General features: G+C 43.8%; 1 long non-coding RNA gene across 1 annotated transcript; it reads left to right on the top strand.

The window, feature by feature from the left end:
- The first annotated feature begins 6,113 nt into the window (after positions 1–6,113).
- Positions 6,114–11,648, top strand: LOC122160804. The gene is made up of 4 exons (XR_006168950.1): positions 6,114–6,191; positions 8,015–8,133; positions 8,898–9,089; positions 10,089–11,648. It is a non-coding gene; the product is annotated as an uncharacterized LOC122160804 (long non-coding RNA).
- Positions 11,649–17,792: the final 6,144 nt, after the last annotated feature.

Below are 17,792 nucleotides of genomic sequence, written 5' to 3'. Positions count from 1 at the left end.
TGTTCTGAGCTGCTTCTTGGACCTTGGGTTGTATTTTGGTCTAACCTTGGCTGCATCTCTGTTCCCCTGGTGCCTGGCTCTAACAGGATATCCTGCTTATGCCTTGGCTGCCATCATACCTAGCCTGCCTGCCTGTGCTTTGTAAAATGAGACCTTTTCTTCCTTGTGCATCCCTGCTTTAGCACACCTTCAAGCTAAAGGGAGTAAGAAATGGAGAGAAGGCTGCAGTCTGGGAAAAATTATGGCTGCCTGAACAAGCATGCTATGAATGCGGGCTGTGTGTTTCCCTCTGTCCTTTGCTATTTGAAAGGGATGCTTGCTTGAACTGAGTACTGATACTAAAATCATGCATTTCAGTATTCTTTGTTTACGTGTTATATGTAAGTTCCAGGATCACTTTCTGCTTATTTAAATTGCATATACACTTAAAATGATCTGAAAATGATTTTAGAAGCACCTGTTTCTATACCTGAGCAAAGTCTGGCATCTCAGTTGCTGAGCCTTCCATGGTTAAGGCATCTGTAGGTGTTTTTATGCTCTCTTTGGTTAGTGGAAATAGGAACAATGTTTTTTTGACAATTTCTTTATTTTTTTAAGCATCTTTTGCTGAAAATGTCTTTCTTCGGGTATGTAACTGCCACTGTTGTTATATATTAAATACATGCATAGATTTTGTTTTCATGCTTACAGCAAATGTTTTGCTCTCAGATTCGATTCTGCTTTTGAAACTTGAGTTTATTGGATGGCCAAGGCAACAGTAAGTTATCTGGGACTTATTGCTGCTCACTTGTTCTGTCACATCAACTCAAGTGCTTGGCACTGCCAGCACTCCCAGGCAGGGAGATTGAAGGACTGACCCTCATGGGCTGTTTGTCCTGCTGAGCATTGCTGGCTTTCCTGTGTGTTGCTATTTGGCCAGGGACAAAGTAAGGAACAGGCTTGCTTAGCCCAGTTCAGATGCTCAGTTGAGCTTGTAACTGACTTAACTAACCTTCATTCACATCAGAGTGAGAGAGAGAGCAAGTATAACCCTGGAGACTGGAGATCAAGAATGGATTTTTAACCCCAAAGGAGATTCCAGCTTTAGTTCATCTTTATGCAGCGTAATCCTCTTTTTATGCATCCATCTTATTTCTTAGCTCCTTAAGTGGTTAAATGTTTTATTTATTTGCCAAGTGAGCATACAGACTTGGTTTATATTTCATGTGCTGTGCACTCTCTGTGTGCTGTAGGTTCGGATGCTGCAGTTGTGCACCTCCCAGTCTGTATCCCTTCCTCCATGCTATAGCACTGTATCTATGCAGATGGGTGTTAGCCTTTGGACAGCTGATATTTTCCTCATTAGTCTGCCACACAGCTCTTAGTTACTCTTAAGATGCATTTTTTCCAGCTGCACTGTGATTTGAGTGCACATTCTCAAAACCTTCCTAGGATCATTCTTATCTATGCCAGGAATGACCCAAAGAAAAGCTTCCTTCCAAAGAAATCTTCCTTGATTTCAATAACCTGTTTGCAGAGCAAGCACTTTTCTGTGTGCAGGTGCTTATGGCATCAAGGCCTTGCTGGTGTCTTCCAGGTTCATCCAATATCAGTCTGAGTGAATTACAGCTCTGTGCAGTCACTGGGCAGGGAAGGCAGTGTGACCTGGCAGAGCAGAACCTCATGGGCAATAATTAGTCTCAGCATCCGTAAATTATGTTGCAAACCACAACCGAAAGGTGGTAAAGAAGCACCTCTACTGGGATTATTAATGCATAAAATGAAAATTTGAATGTTAAATAACTACACAAAACCCAAAGACAGCTGCTAAAGGCATTCTGGAAAGACAATAAATCAGTTGCCTCTAGGTTGGAACTGAGAGTGGAAGCACTGGAAATGCATCTATCACTGAGATAGCTGAAGTAAGCTTATTTTCTTGCTTTGGAAAGAGAAGCTTTGATCACATCTGCCACTGAAGCACCAATTAAAAAAAAAAAAAAAAGAGTTAAAAGCCAAAATAAAGTTTAAAAAAAGAATGGAGGATTATGGCTCTGAAAACTTGTTTCTAATGCTGATTTTCTTTCTCTGTTAGTAAAACATTTTAATGAAAGTAACTCAAGGCTCCCAAGATTTTGAATTTGTAAGTTGTTTCCATCCTTTTCTTCTTCCTTACCTGTCGACCTCATTTCATCTGCTCTTTTAGAGTGATATTTCTTTAATCAGTGAGTAGTAACTAACATTGGGGAACTGGAACTACTCAGACTTCATTATGTTGTGCTGTAAATCAGGTCAAAACAGCACCTGGATACAGAGGAAAATTCTGCTTGCCAGGTGGGTGTTTACCCTGATGTTTTAATTTAGGTCAGCAGTGAGCTTTTAAGGTAATCTCTCATTCAATGCACTGTGGTTCTGGAAGTGTGTAAAGTGGATTTTTGTAGCATGAAACTAACTCAGGAGAGATACACCAGGGGTGCACCTAATCTCTCTGCTAATGGACACCTAGCCTGCTCACAGCAAGGAAGGGTTAGCCTGAAGTAACTGGCCCAAAATTCTGCCATGCTGTGCTGATCTGCTTCTACAGTGCCCATGGAGCTGTCATTCCTTGACTGGATGCTCTGTCTTTTAGTTTCCACCTGATAAAGAAGATGTTAAGACTGTGGGATGTGCTGTGAACCTGTGAGCTTTTCTGGCATTTCAGCTCTGTCCAAAATGGGAACATGAGGGCTTGAGGATGGAGAAGAGGAAGAGGAATATCCTGTGTTTGTTCCTCACTCCATTGGCTCTGGGGAAGTCCAAAGCATCATAAAATAGAGTCAAAAAAGGCCTGCTGTGAGGAGTATATGACTGTACTTATTTCTTCACTTTGAAGTAGGGAGAAGTGATTTATGAGCTGACTGTGGAAGTAGACACAGACATAAAGACAGACATAAAGAAAACATCCTGACTCTGCTGCTTCTTTAAGGGAGATGGGAGCTGGGAGTGAATGCTTGGAAAGGTCCTACAAAGTGATATTTGGTTCTGAAGCTATTCTTTAAACTCTTCTATGTTTTTGCCATGGCTCTGCACAATAAACACTGCATGCAGAGTGAAAGATACGTTGGTGGGCTACTAGCAAATTAAGAGCTCAGTTTTGGTTTTAACTGCTGCTTCTAGATATCAACCACCTACAGTGGAGCATGGAATAGCACTTGCATCTGTGAGAGGTTTGTGGTAACAGTGCTAAACTAGGAGATGAGAATCTTTGCTGCATCCTCCATCCAGCCAATGTGATTCCAGTAGGGCTTCTTCTGAGAATGGGGAAGATTCAGCTATAGGTGAGAATTTGGTGAGAAGCATGGAGAAATTGGGCTGGTTGCTGATATGACTTGGTGTAACTAGGCAGCATCACTTCTGCTGGAGCTGGAGCCCCTGTGTCTGTATGGACAAGTATCAAGTACTTGAGTTTTGGCTGTGTCTTTTGTTTTATCAGTCTCAGATGATAATAATGACAGGTATTAGGAATGTTCTGCTGAACATTGCCTTGAATTCAGGCCAGTATAACATTCTGGCTAATGTGTTAAGTGTTACATCTCTTATCAGATTGTCAGACCTCCTAAAGCAAGCACATATCTTCGGCTTGTGAATATGTGTGAATCCCAGATAATGCTACAAGAGAAAAAACGTAAGAGAATCCATCTTAAATGACATCTCATTTCTGCCTTTCACTTAGTTAAAGCCAATAATAGGCTGAATAGGGAGCAGATGTAAGGTCAGATATGCTGTGTTAGCACTTACGACGCTTATTCAGCGATAGCAGCGCGTGAATATTTGAAAGCTCTTCTCAGCAATACCCGTGCAGGTTAGCTGCTATCACATCCTGACATCATATCTTTGAAACAGACCTGGAAGGGGAACTGAGTTTCTGTCCTTGAAGACTTCAGAATTTCAGGTTTTCAGTACTGATGTGCACTTGGCACTGAGGAGTTTAGAATTTTTATGTGGGGGAAGAAAGATAGAGGGAAAAAAAACCCAACAAACTAATTTCTCAAAGATTTAGAACTTCTTCCATTTCTGTCTCAGAAGTCAAATAGCAAAGACATGTTGCATTAATCTCACATCTTCTTCAGCATACCATCCTTGCAACATGCCCTTTGTGCAGCATGGCTTTGAGCCCTTTAGGGAATCATTGCACTGCTACAGCAACAATTCAAAATACAAATCTATGCCTAATAACAGTAACTGCTGGTATATATCTCGCATGATGTGTTTCCGTGCTGTAAATACAGGCTGGAAGACACCAGTTGCAGAGAGAAGGGAGTAAAATTTTTGTTGAGAACTCATTTTTTTGGTGCTTACTTTAACAAAGGGTTCAGCAAACACTGAGGAAGGGAAATTGCCTTTTCTTTTAAGATTGAATAAGTCAGCATTTGTTTAAGCAATATATTCTTCTACCTGTAAAACTCTGTGCTCTTCAGTCTGGGTGAACAGGAAATGTAGGTTTTTGCACTCCAGGACTTACTGCTCCAATGTCTACTTACTTCCAGTACACAAGCACACGTCTGCATCCCCAATGGTGAATTCCAGTGCTCTTTTTAAAGACACTTAATTGAATCTGTTTAGAGGTGCTGGAGAAACATCCTGAAATTCTGAATACGCTGAGTTCATGTTGCTCTGCCAGCCCTGTGTCTGTACATTAAGGCTGTGTGAATGAGGACACGGCTCTGAGTTTATCCTCAAGATTTTCATTTCTATTTGCTTGCTTCTGAGTAGTTCTTCCATTTTCAGTTCAAGCCTTGAAGGGGAGGGTGCTATTTGTTAAGTTTAGCAGTGGCTGTGTAAGCTTTCTTTTTACTTAGCTGTGTTATTTCTTTCTTACGACTGTTGTGACTGCCTGCCATCTGGGGGCTTCTGGGCCTGCTTCAATAAATTGTGCTCTCTTTTCCTGTTGCTCTGAGGGTTTGCAGAAGGATAGGAAACTGGACACGTCGTGCAGTGGGCTGCAAGCTGTGGAAGGCACATAAGGCATGTATTCCTGGTTTTTGCTTATGTAAATTGTTGTAGTAAGTCGCCACAAACGACAGCCAAGGAGAAAATCAGCGGCAAAGCAACTTTTATTTGACAAGTTGCTGCTAACTCCCTTTGTGCTGTGATTCTAGTGGAACGTCACTGCTGGCCTTAATGAATGTGTGCGTGCCCTTGGGTGGCTCAGCATGCTGTCAGGATGCACCCTTGCAGCAGTCCCTACCAAAAATGCCACCTGCTGGAGGTGCAGCCATCAGAAGCTGCTCTGGAGAGGAGATCTCAGGAGACCATTTGCTATGGCCGTATGCTTCTAGAAAATTCTTGCAGCAGAGTTCTTACTCTTAACAATGAGCTCTTCCCACTTACACGTTGTATCTGTGTGGTGTTTTTGTGGGAGGTTTTTTGGTAATTTTTATTTACACTGTTCTTGGGAGCCCTTATTTATAAGTCTGTGTGAAACCACAGTACTGTGTATATCGGTTTTTGTGCACAAGAGACCTTGAAGTGACTCAAACCAGCAGCCTTCTGCGGTTCCAGCATCTGTATTTATGAGCTAGGGGATGCGTTTGGTGCAGCATTTCATTTTACTTTGCTTTTTTGTTTTATATACTCATTTTCACTCGGCATATTACTCATTCCTCCCTTCCTGTAAATACACCAGAGCTGGAGATTGCCTCAGTCCAATTTTTACTTTCTCTGCTCTTTCTCCCTGACTGATGGACGTGCTGGAGTCCTTTTGTGGCCTTAGTCACCTTTGGTTTAACTGGCACACTGCAGTTCTGCCAGTTCTTGCTTTCCGAATGATCGTGTTTAATAATAGTAGTTTTGAAATTCAACATCATCAACTTTGACTGTTCTCTTGACCTCCTTATTTTCCTGGGAGGTTATTGGGATAGATATGTGATGGGAGAATACATTAAAAAAAAATGCTGCAGTGTTCATTACTCTTCCTGTGAACCTTCATTTATAAATGCTGGTTAATGATAACGTAGCTGCTGTCCAATGTGTTCTCAGTTAGCATATGTCATGCATGGAAAATAGATGTGCTTTGCCTGCTTCGCTGCAAAATAACTCACTATTTGCTTTCCATTAGAGCAGTGAGAAAGGTACTGTTCCGTCCTTTAATGTAATAACTCATTTATTATGCAGGTGGATTAGATCAAGTGGTTGGATTAAAGAATTCCCTATGCAAGAAGAACTAATCATGCTAGGTGTGTAAGTAGCATTTGCTTTCGTATTTAATGAGCTTTTCCAAGAGTTGTTCTCTTCGTGGCCTTTTTCTAATAAGAAATGTAGGTGTTCCAGGCATTCTCCTGGTGTTCTTGCAACCTCCCTGACTTGGTGCCAATGCCTTCTTGGAGAGCTAGAATTAATCAGTATCTGCAGGCTCATAGGAATGATAAGCACTAGAACCAGGTCACTTGAGAAGTACTTATCCGTAATGGGAATTATTAACCAGACTGTAGCAAGTGCTTTAAATACGATAGGGTCAGAGCCAGGTATGAAGAGTTTTCTGATAGGTTTCGTGTTTCTGTTTGGAGCAGTTACTCACCCAGTTGAGCGCATTATATCTGGAAAAGTTAGACCTTGGATGAAGATTCTCTATATAAAATACACTGGGAAATCTTGTCAGGAGCCCCAGGATCCTGTGGCCACACACTAACATTTTTTGTCCAAAAACTGGGATAGTTGCTGCTCAGTGACAGGGAAGTTACCAGCTTTCAGAATTTTGTCCTTAGTGAAAAATTATTTTCCATCTGTCTGTTCGAGTCTCCACGTATCACTTTCTCACATGCACCCAATCTTTGCAGGTGAGAAGCAATGGGACTGTAATCCTTTTGCTCTTTGTGCATTCATGCTTGGAGATGATCTCAGTACAATCAGATTTCCCTGTGCATTGTAGGGCAGTCTGTATAGTAATTGTTCACAACTCCAAAGGCAACTGCTGCAAGTCTATTTTAAAATCTAGTCCATGTTGAGTGGAGTCCTTGGGGGTAAAAGAGCTTTATACATGCAAAATATTCATTTTTCTTCTAAGTGGGGTAAAGTTGTTTCCATCTCAAGAGATGAAAAACCTGGGAGTTTTCATGGATTTGAGCCCATCTTTAATGATCATATCAGCAGAGTTGCCAGGCTGACATTTGATTATCTCGGAACAGTGTAGTGCTGCATTACCACCTCTCCCAAATGGATGTTGGATTGCTTATCCATGCCTTTTGCAATGCCCTGGTTGAATTAATCAACTATCCCTGGAGTGCTTCCAACAGAGAGAATTCACTGGTAACAGCTGATCTAAAAGTTCCCCTTCCAGGACTTTAGCTCAGCCTTTGTACACTGTATTTGTCCTGGGGTGTGTTGTGCTGACTGCATGATAGCAGAAAGCTGCTGCTTGCTTTGCAGTGCATGGGTTAATGCAGTCATTTTTCATCTCTAAAAACAAAAGGTCTAAACTGGTGTAGGGTCACGAATAAAGTGAGTTCAGTGGCCCTGACCTCATCTCTAGCAGATATTTGTCTGCAATATAAACCGACCACATGGGTTCATCATGATGGGCAGTCATTTTTTATGTGAAATCCAGGGAATGGCTACCTGGGGGTGCTAAAGGCCACAGCTGGGGTGAATTAGCAGAGTTATGTCAAAAGCTAAATTACTTGGCATACCTCAGCTAGTTCTACTTCGTTACAATACGTGTTAAGTGGTCACCAGCCTATTCAAGGGACATGCTGCACAAAAAATGTCATTGGTACATGTTGTTGAAGTATTGGCATTTCAGTGCACCTGTAGGATGCAGCCCATTGCTGCTGTGCTGATTTTTATGAAGTTTAGGCAGAACTTCTACCACTAAATTGTTCATATTCTCTTGTCTGTAAGTCTCAGCTTTAGAAGTCAGTGTTGTCTGTTCGCTGATGTTGCAGAAGGTCTTCACATCGCTGTGGATAGGTTGAACTCTTCCTGCATTTGGATGTCTTTCCCAATTATTACTACTATGCTGAACTGTGTAGCTCTGCTTATGACTAATATGACCTGATTGCAGGGCACTTGCTAGGAAAACCTTCATTGCTTTTGGAAAGAGCACACCTGAAAACAAGCTTTTCATCCGTACATGTCCCACGTCAAGAGGCCTAGGATTTGATCCAGCTTCGAACTTCATGGGTAATGCTCCTGTCTGATTTCTCATTTGTGTCTCTGCCATTTCCATTGGCAGAGCATCAGATCTGAAAGAGCCTCTGACCCAATAAATGCATGTATTATTTAAGATGTGAGTTAATTTTCTTTGGGCATTATAACAGATTTAAACATGATACCAGCAGAGAGGAATTTCTTTCAAGTATCTTTCAGACATTTTAAATATATTTGCATTATGGTCAATTAAAAAGAGCCGAAACAATGCTAATTGTGGATTTCTTATTACTAATGCTTTTAAAATTCCCAGATTTGTGCTTCATGCTTCAGGGTATAAACCCACCTCTAACTAATGAGAGCTAAGAAGAAGCTTCCCTGTGGGCAGATTATCCCATAAGTGCCGTATGGCTGCTGGCTTGTCTCCTCAACTAAGGAAGGGCTAACATCTTGCCAAAGTTGCTTCCAACCTCTTCCCTTAAGGCACTGTTTATTAATTCAGACAAAAGCCTCTGAGAGTAATGCGATACAAAGCTGTTCCCTGAACAGAACAGACTTTGCTCTCTGCCCTCTTTATCTCTCAGCTACAGGGCTAGTTATGGAGGAAATCTCCTTCCTGCATGTTCATTTCACTCTCTCTGGGTTGTGTTTGAACATCAACCATTCCCTTTCCAGATGGATGACAGAGCTGCATGCGTTGGTCTTGGCTAAAGCAGGCAGGATCTTTCACAGTCAGACCCTCAGTCTGGGCTACACACCAGCCTTAACATTTCCTTTGTTTCTTTTTTAATTGTCAGTTGCAATATTGAAATGAACTGTGACAGTGAAGCACAAAAATGTTCAGAGCCACTTCTACAAAACTGGGGAGATGTGGTTGCCTACCATCGCCTATGGCTGTGACAACAGTGGTTGTGCAATCCGATGCCCTGTCTCATCAGAATAGCCTGACTATGGATCCTGCCTCTGAAACATGAGGTGATTCCAGAAAAGTGAGTTGAGATGGTGTGGGAAAATCTCTGGTTGTGTTCAGCTGCCAAGATTAGGAGGAGCAGGCAGCAGATCTGGAGCCTCAACTCAGTGTTCTGGTCCAGCAATCAGTGTGAAATGTGTGCAGTGAGACAAGTTGGGAAGAGTGCCTCTTCACACCCAGAGGTCCACACAATGTCTAGACATCCATTTTCATACCGTGTTTTTTTCAAGAATTGTTTGATATGAAGCTTGTCTCCAACTAAGTATTACATTCATAACAGGCACTCGTGTCTGAAATTATCAAGAAAAAGAAGTGTATTGCATTTTAAACTAATTACATAAATCATCTGAATTATTTATCAGGGCTGCTTCACATCTCTGTTGTGGAAGACCTTTACAGACTGCATGTGATTTAGTATTAACACAACTGAGATGCAGACAGGGCATTAAGTGCTTCTCCTAACTATATTTTATTTTGGAAAAAGTAAAGAAGTCAGTAATTGACTCTTTGATAGTCCCACAACTGTTGGTTTTTAACTTTCAAAGCATGTTTTGAGTGCTATTCACCAGTTCTTGAGTCTAAGTAGCTACCACAGGGACTGGTATCTGAGCCCTTTCTCCCTGCTGGGGGCTGGAAAATCCCTGAAAGGGCACTACCTACAGACACATAGGTGTAGTTTTGCTAACAGTGCTTGCATTAGGAGAAGCCGCTGCGAAAGCACTTCATTTTAAATGAACACAGTTTTACTTGGAAAACAGCAAGGCATCCTTCAGGAGATGGTGGTGGTCCTGAGAATATGGAGAAAGCTTGGAAAAATAAAAGTGTACACTTCTTAACACAACTGGTGTGATTTGTGAAAGGATCCACCCATGCTCTAGCATCTCCCAGTTTTCTTTTTTTTCTCTTATATTTATATATTTCCCTCTTGTTTGGAAGCCTTTGTCTCTATTATATTGCCTACACCAAGAAATGAGGAGTTTTACCTTACTAATGCTTTCACTGTATGCTTTGTCCTTAGGATAAAGTAAGGGAAGATCAAGAGCAGCTGTCTGAACAAGCAGAACAGTTTGGGAGCATCTGAAGTGGCCTTCTGCTTCTAGGACCACTGAGCTTCTTTGAGGTTTTGGAAGCCAAACAGAACTGAATTTTGGAACTCCCCTTATCTTTACAATAAGCTAAATCAGAACCCTGGATCTTAATTAACGTTTCTTCATTTAGAATTATTTTTGTGAACACAATAGAGCTGATTATTACCGAGAGCCTCTTCAAAGAAGTTAAATTAATCTGATAAATCAATGTGGCCAATGCAGATAAGTCTTGTGGAGCATTTTCAAGCAGTACCAGGATCTGTCAAAAAGAGTAATGAATATCAGATTTCCAAATGTACACATTTTGGAGGAAGGAATAAGATAAATGACACGCATTAACTTCAATAACTTGCGTGCGGTAACGTGAAGATGCAAATGGGAAAATTAAACTGGGTCAGCAGATGCAAACTTGAAGACAATAATAAAGGATGCTGAGATTGTTCTGAATGAAGATGGCAAAGAGCGGGAAATGATGTATGGGAGTAACGGCATGACATTTGTGTTCCTTCAGATGAATCCAACTCAATAATAATAGTAATCCTGCTGTGAACTAAATTTCACTCCCTGTCACATCCAAGTAAGGAGCAGCACACCGAAGATATCTTGGTGGTAAACTCATTGTAAAACTGAAGACGTACAAAGGGCTTCAGGCTGTGGCTACTGCAGAAGATGGCAAAATGAGCCAGGGGCCAGCCCTGTGGTTCCAGCAAACAGTGGGGAGGACTGAGGAAACGTTCTTGCTGCTCTGGGAGAAAATCCTTGTGTAAGAACATCTTATCGCAGTGCCATGCGTCACATGATCAGTGTCTTGGGATACCACGATGCACAATTGGAAACATCAGATAGAGTAGATATTTTCATCAGAAGTGCAAGTGATCAATTTCTACTGATAAAAAAGGCATTCATTTCTTCAGATAGAGAAGCAAATAGAAGAGTGTTACATATAGAGAAGCATAAAAAGTGAAACGTCTAGCCTGAAATCAAGAGGAAGAAAGAGGATATACCTGCAGTAAAGATAAAAGGAAATGGCACAGTATTGGAGGAGAGTTAGCATTATACTCCCAACAGGCTCTGACTTGGAGGTCTCGTCTCCTGGTGTCAAAGGCCAGGCTTGGCCGGCCTTTTCAATATTCTCATAAGCCTTTCTGACATTAAAGGATGGGAGATAGGCTGGAAAGCACTTAACAAATTAATATGGGATGCATATGCCCACACCCAGTGCTAGTCCTTTGGCTTGCTTCTGGGTTACTGCTCTGTTGTACCACACTGATGTTGCTGCCCGTGGCTGACTCTTCTAAGGGCTGCAGGAGGAGTGGTTATGTCATTTATGTATGTACATGTAGATTCAAAGGTTTGCTTAATTTCTATTTTTAATTGTAGTTTTCATGTTCTCTTCGAGTTTCTAGCAGTTTAAGCATAGAGTATCAGGAATCTCATGAGTTTTATTCTCAAGACTTCTGATCTAAAGCATTTGCACATCAGATTTACATCCAGCGTAAACCTTTTGAAAATCAACCCTCGTTGTTCCTTAATGATCAGAGTATGAATTCCTAGTAGGCAAGTGATGAGTTCCATGTGTGTGCCTACCAGGTTTTTTTCTTTAAATATTCCTGTGATTTAGGATGATCTCTGTTAAAGAGTCACAGGCAAACCTGCAGAAGTGTTGCATGGAGCAATTCTCAGCCTTGGAGCCGGAGGAGAAAAGCTGCATCCTCTGAAAGACGTGTTGTTCTTTCTGCCTTTGGAGTTAGGGGACAAGGTATGAGAACTGGTAACTTGTTTACAAGTTTTTCTTCTCTTTCAACTCTTCCAGCTGTTTATGTCACCTCTTTCATAGGTGGTACTGAGACAGAGTTGCCAGCTAGAGCTGAAAGATGAAATAGAGCAGATGAAGGGTGTGTGTGTGGAAGGAGGGGGGGGGTGGAAAGGTTCTCTTTTTTCAGTTCTGTACGGTGACATAAAAAGTGGGTTACAATTCAAAATATTGAATCGTGGTTCTCGAGGCAGTTTTATGCTTAAATCATAGTCTTGTCAAGTCCGTGTTTGATGTGCTTTAATTAACGCTTCCCCTTACTTTGTTTTTGATTTTGATGTGTATGCAATGGATTCACACAACCTGAAGTGATCAAAAAGAGGCATTTGTCAGTGTCAGAGCCTGTGCTGAGGTCTCGGTTGGCTCTATGCACACCCTGAATGAGGAAGGTGGGGATGGGTTATTAGAGGAATACAGGTCAGCCTTTAAGAAATCACCTACAGTAAATGAAGCTAATGCAGTTTTCATTAGGCTGTTTGCAGTACCAGCATCAAAGGCATTTGGGAAGTTAAGTCAAGCTGTGTATGACATCCCCATAATGCAACAAGGGGGTTGCTCACAGCCTGTGGGCTTGCATTTGTTCCTTTTCAGCAATCTCCATCTGAAGGACCTAGCATTTTGTGAGACTTTGCTAGAGCCATTATTATTTGAGACCATGCAATAGGAAGGGGACAGAGCACACAATTGTGCTGGTGGGGACCAGCAGCGAGACCACACAGAGAGCAGAAAAAGGAAAAGAAAACTCTCTGATGGGGATCTACTCATGGGTGGAACTGGCAGCAAGAGCAGATCCTGCATCAGTGTCAGCCAGCAGCTCTGGGAATCTCCTTAATGAGTTTGGATGTACAGTGGAGTGCCACCTTCCACTCCTGGCCCTGCTGAGTGCCTGGTGATGCTTCAAGCATCCTCACTGCTCCTCACTTCCTTAAGTGGCAGTACAAGTGATACCTGGTATTTGGAAAGTAGTGCTTGAGGGGATAAAGTGCGTTGATAAACTCGTCGTGATATAGTTTCTAATAATTTATTGACCTTCCTTCACAGCAATAGTGGGATGCTTCCAGTGCAGGGCCTTATTCTCAGTGGTGTCACTTGACATAACTCCACTGATTTCATTAACTTATACCCTGATTTCCTTCCCCTCCCCCCCTCTTTTTTTTTTACTCAAATCAATCACCATGATAGACTAGGAAAATTGGTTTTATCATTCTTAGTCTCCAAATTGAATAGCTGCAGCAGCTGGATTAGGCTAATCCTCCTTTCTTGGACTTGCATTGCTGAACAGAACCACCCCTTGCCCCCACCCCTTCCTGCAAATTAGGGGATTAAGCCAAGAGGTGCTTAAGCATAGCATGGATTGATACAAGTGGTTATGCAAATTGTATCCTAGTGAGATTCTTGAAATGAACTTGAATACTGGAATGACATCTTCAGCATGGAGGATACGAAAATAGCAACAGAATCTAAGTCTCAGCTTGAGCAAAAAAGGTGAACTTTGTTTGCCCAGCCACATCAACCAACGACATCCCACAGCCTGTGTGCCCCATTAGCAGGTGGGGATAGATGGCAAACACAAGGCAGCGTGTTGTGCAGTTCACACAGACGTTAAATAAACGATGCCATCGACATGGATACATGGCAGGTGGAACAAAATGGCTGCACCATCTACCACAGGCTACAGGGGAGACTCAGTGTGTGATTAAATAATGAATAAAATATCATCGCAAACGATAACGTTAAACTGTAAATAATTCCATTTGTTTACTCTCTCCTGGCATTGAAGTTCATCTCCCTTGGAGACTTCTTTGACTTTTGATGCTGTTTTGCTTTGCATATGCTTGAATTTATTATTTTTTTTTCTGCTTTCCACAGAACCTTCATAAGGGTTCAGAAAATGACAGAACCAAGTGAATAATTCACAGCAGATAATTCCTTGGCTGCATTTTGCATCTTTATTTCTGCAAAACATCCATCCACATTATGTATGTTTTGTACTAATTTCTAGTTAAGTTAAAGCATGACTTCCCCTCTAGCCACCATCTTCCCATTTTCATGAGCAGGACAATAAAGTCTCATCTGGAAGTAGTTCACTGTTAAAATTAGTGTACTTGTGACTGGAGAAATAGACATCATTCCCTCTTCTTTCTTGGATGGCTGTAGTGTTGCTGCTGGTATAAATACCTCCAAACAACAACAGATGATGTGACTCTCAATATTTAATATATTTTTTATTATTCAGATTTAAACTATTACAGTTTGATCTCTGAAATGCTTCAGAAGGGGAATACAAGGCACTCAGCTGTTTTCCTCAGAAGTAACACATTTGAAAGAAGAAATAATGCAATTATTATTTATGATTCTTGACTTTCACCATCAGAAGTAGTGTTTCTGGAGGCAACATAAAATTACTTAGTTATTCTTTCAGTGGATGAGGTGGGTGGGTGTGTGCACTGTGATTGTAGCTCCAGATTAATATTTACACCTTAAATACTAATCTTCAGATTGGAGTTCAGTGTAAGAGCATGTGGTGAATGTTACAGTGATGCAATGCCAATGCATTTTGTGGGGAAGCATCTCAGCAAACCCTTTTGACTTGCTGCCACTAATGTGCCTTCCCTCCCCTTTCTTCCAGCAAAGGGATAAAAGAGAAATGCCTTCAGATGGGATGATGGGGGCAGAGGGTACTTGGAGCACTGGGACGTGAGGCACTGTGGTCTGGTTAGTGCTACCCCTGCAAGGCCTGATGGAATCTCTTGCTTTGTTTGCTGGATCAGGGTGTTTTTTTGTAACAGAGGCCAGAAGGAAACCTCCAGGAAAGCAAGATCTTTTTTGTAATTTATTTAAGGATCCAATTTATTAAAGGATTGTTTTGAATGATGCGAAAGCAACCCATGCTACCTTATCTACTTGAGAGTGCCAAACAGCAGACACCTCAAATCTGTTGTCCTTTTGGTAAAATTGGGGTATTGGCACATGTGTCAACCTCTGTGAGATCTGCAGGTGGCAAATGCTAAAGTAAAAGGATTGCAATGCAAAAAGTCAGAGCATTTATCTATGCTTGTGAAACTTGCACTATTCCTGGGCATGCATATGATTAAATATCTCTGCCTTAACTGTATAAGAGATCAGAGGTCTCCTTTGGTAGGTGACATCAGAGGACACGTCTTGCTTGAGAAAGCCAATACTTTCCTAAAGACATAAAAAAGAAGGAAAAAAAAGCCCTGGCTGTGATGAAGGGTGATGACAGGGCAAGTCAAAATTCTCTTTTGGCAGACATTCGCATTCACGCTTGCCTGGAAGTTACATCTCTGGGAGTTTTTAAGCGTAGGTGCATTGGGTAGGTGTGATTTCCTCATGGGAATTTTGGGTCAAGCGGGCACCTTAACCTGGGGCACCGTTAGTCATGCCTGGGTGCAAAGGGCAGCAGAGTTCATCCCCAGCAGCTCGGGTGGGGGGCCTTTGCATGCCTGGCTCCAGGGATCTTTGCTAGTGCCATGGGTGATACTTTGGTTCCAAGCCCATAAGGATGAGAGTTGTAAAGGGAATTTGCTCTGCTATGAGTACATAAGCAGGGAGACCTTGATGTCACTGTCAAGATGTGAGGGTGAACGTAGCTTTTTCTTAACCGGTTCATTGCCACATGGGACTTTTTGACTTGCAATTAAACGAACCTCTGAGTTGAGCTGAGCAAAACAGAGTCCATGCTGCATGCTGCTTTCTCACAGCAATGCCTGCCTTAGCTGCTGAGTAACGTGACAGGGAAACCTCATTTCCATGCCAAGTTCTGCCTGCCCCGAGCTGAGCACAGCCCGTCCCTGGCTGTGGCTGTGGCTGCAGCACTCCCTCCTTGCTGCTTTTGTTGCCTTGTTCCCAGCTCTCTGCTCCCTGCTGCTTGCAGGCACGCAGCCCCAGCAGCTCTGCACGAGCTCACCAGCACTCTCCTTTGCAGCATCCCAGGGCTTTTTGCTCAGCCATCTGTGTTAAGGAACAGAAATTAACAGCGTTTGCAGACATATCTCATGCAGTCATCTTTTACAGACATTTCCCAGCTCCTGTTTGGATGGGATTGCTGATGAGAATTCGCATATTTGATGCTCTTTGTACCAAGCATCGTATGGTTAAGCTCTTTCCATGCAAGCTTCTCATGGAGTTCCCTCCCAGGTCCAACTGACCACCCTCCCCAACTTCAGCAATTCTGCTAAAAGTAGGCAGGAATCTGGAAACAAAACCCCCATCTCTTCAATCCCCCCCGCTGTGGCTTAGCCCAATGGCTGGCTGAACCTGGTGCATTTCCTACCAACTTCTCCCTCCAAAAACAGTGAATAACAGTAAGAAAACTGCTGGGGCCTCAGTGCCAGCATCACCACAACTGAACAGCAAAGAATGCAAGTCTTGACATTGACAAACATTTTGTGCTGATTGTTGGAATGGGGATGTGGTGGGATTGGAGCAGGTTGGTCTGGCATTGCTCCTCTTCCCGTTCTCCTAAACCCCAGAAAGGAGTAGACTGGAAGCAACTCAACATGAGAAGGGCAAAAAAGGATATGGTTCAGTCTCATAGCCCATAAGGGTGTCTGGCAGCTTTGTTCACCTTTCATTGTCCACCAGTTAGGGATAACAAAGTGTCTGAAGCAACTGTTGTCAGATGGCTCAGGGCTGGCACCTGGAACCTAACAGGCAGGAGAAACCAACACTGCTGTGATAGGTAAGTGGCACAGGCATGCTGGTGAGAGGTCAGGGCTGTGAAAAATACTGTCTCAGAACCACAGAACCATAGGGGTCAGGAGGAACATTTGCACTCCCCCAGTCCAGCCCCACTACAGCAGTTCTCTACAGCAGCTGCAGAGGAACACGTCCAGGTGGGTTTGGATCTCTCCAGCGAGGGAGGGTCCTCCACCATTCTGGGCAGCTGTGCTGGGACTCTTTACCTCACGGTAAAGTTCTTGCTCATGTTCAGATGGAACTTCTGTGTTCCAATTTGCGCCCATTGCCTCTTATTCTGTCACTGAAAATGGGTGAAAAGATCCCAGCCCCATCCTCCTGACTCCCACCGTGAGATATTGATCAGATCTGATCAGATCCACTCTCATCCTTCCGTTCCCCACAGCCCCGGGGCTCTCAGCCTGTCCCCATCAGGAGGTGCTCCAGGTCCCGTCACCTCTGGACTCCCTCCTGCAGTTCCCTGTGAGGGGCTCCGGTCCAGCATTCACCCCCCGGGCGGGGGGATGCAGCCAGGCGCGGAGCCGCGTCCCGCTATTAGGGGGAATGCGGTAGCGCGGTGGCTGCAGGGGCCGCAGAGCGGCGCGGAGCTGCGCGCGGGGTCGGCTGCGCGCTCAGCCGCGGGCGCGCGCATCGCTTCGCCACCACTGGAGGATGAGCGCGGCGCTGCGGGCGGCCGAGGCGGCTGCAGGTAGGGAGCAGGCGGCCGGGCTGTACGGTGTGGGTGGCGGGGGGGGGGTCCCAGTTCTTCAAGGGGGACCGTGGAGATGGGGAGCACTTGTGTGCAAAGTTTGGGCCGTTCGGAGCGAGGGAGGGAGGGCCGCTAGGAGGGAGGGAGGCGGGGGCTGCGGGCTGCCCGCGGTCGTTCCGTCACGGAGGGGCGGTGGAGCTGCGCGGCGCGTGGGAGCGGCCGCGGGGAGAGCCCCGCGCGGGGGGCGCGGAGTCGGTGGCACCGCTGCAGCCGCCGGGAGAACTTGGGGCAGACGGAGGTGCTCACGCTCGGTCAGGTTGGTGAGCGATTAGGCGTAACTCCTTCGGGAGGTGGCTCCGCGGCGGTGCGGTGCAGCCCGGCTTCGCGCCGGGATGGATTGAGTGAGGGCTGCGG

Source organism: Centrocercus urophasianus, unplaced genomic scaffold (assembly GCF_019232065.1).
Source record: "Centrocercus urophasianus isolate 14NV4802_14NV808 unplaced genomic scaffold, USGS_Curo_1.0 seq_18, whole genome shotgun sequence".
NCBI classification, from domain to species: Eukaryota; Metazoa; Chordata; class Aves; order Galliformes; family Phasianidae; genus Centrocercus; species Centrocercus urophasianus.
The sequence above is the reverse complement of the archived record's forward strand: the minus strand, read 5'-3'. Positions and strand labels throughout refer to the sequence as shown.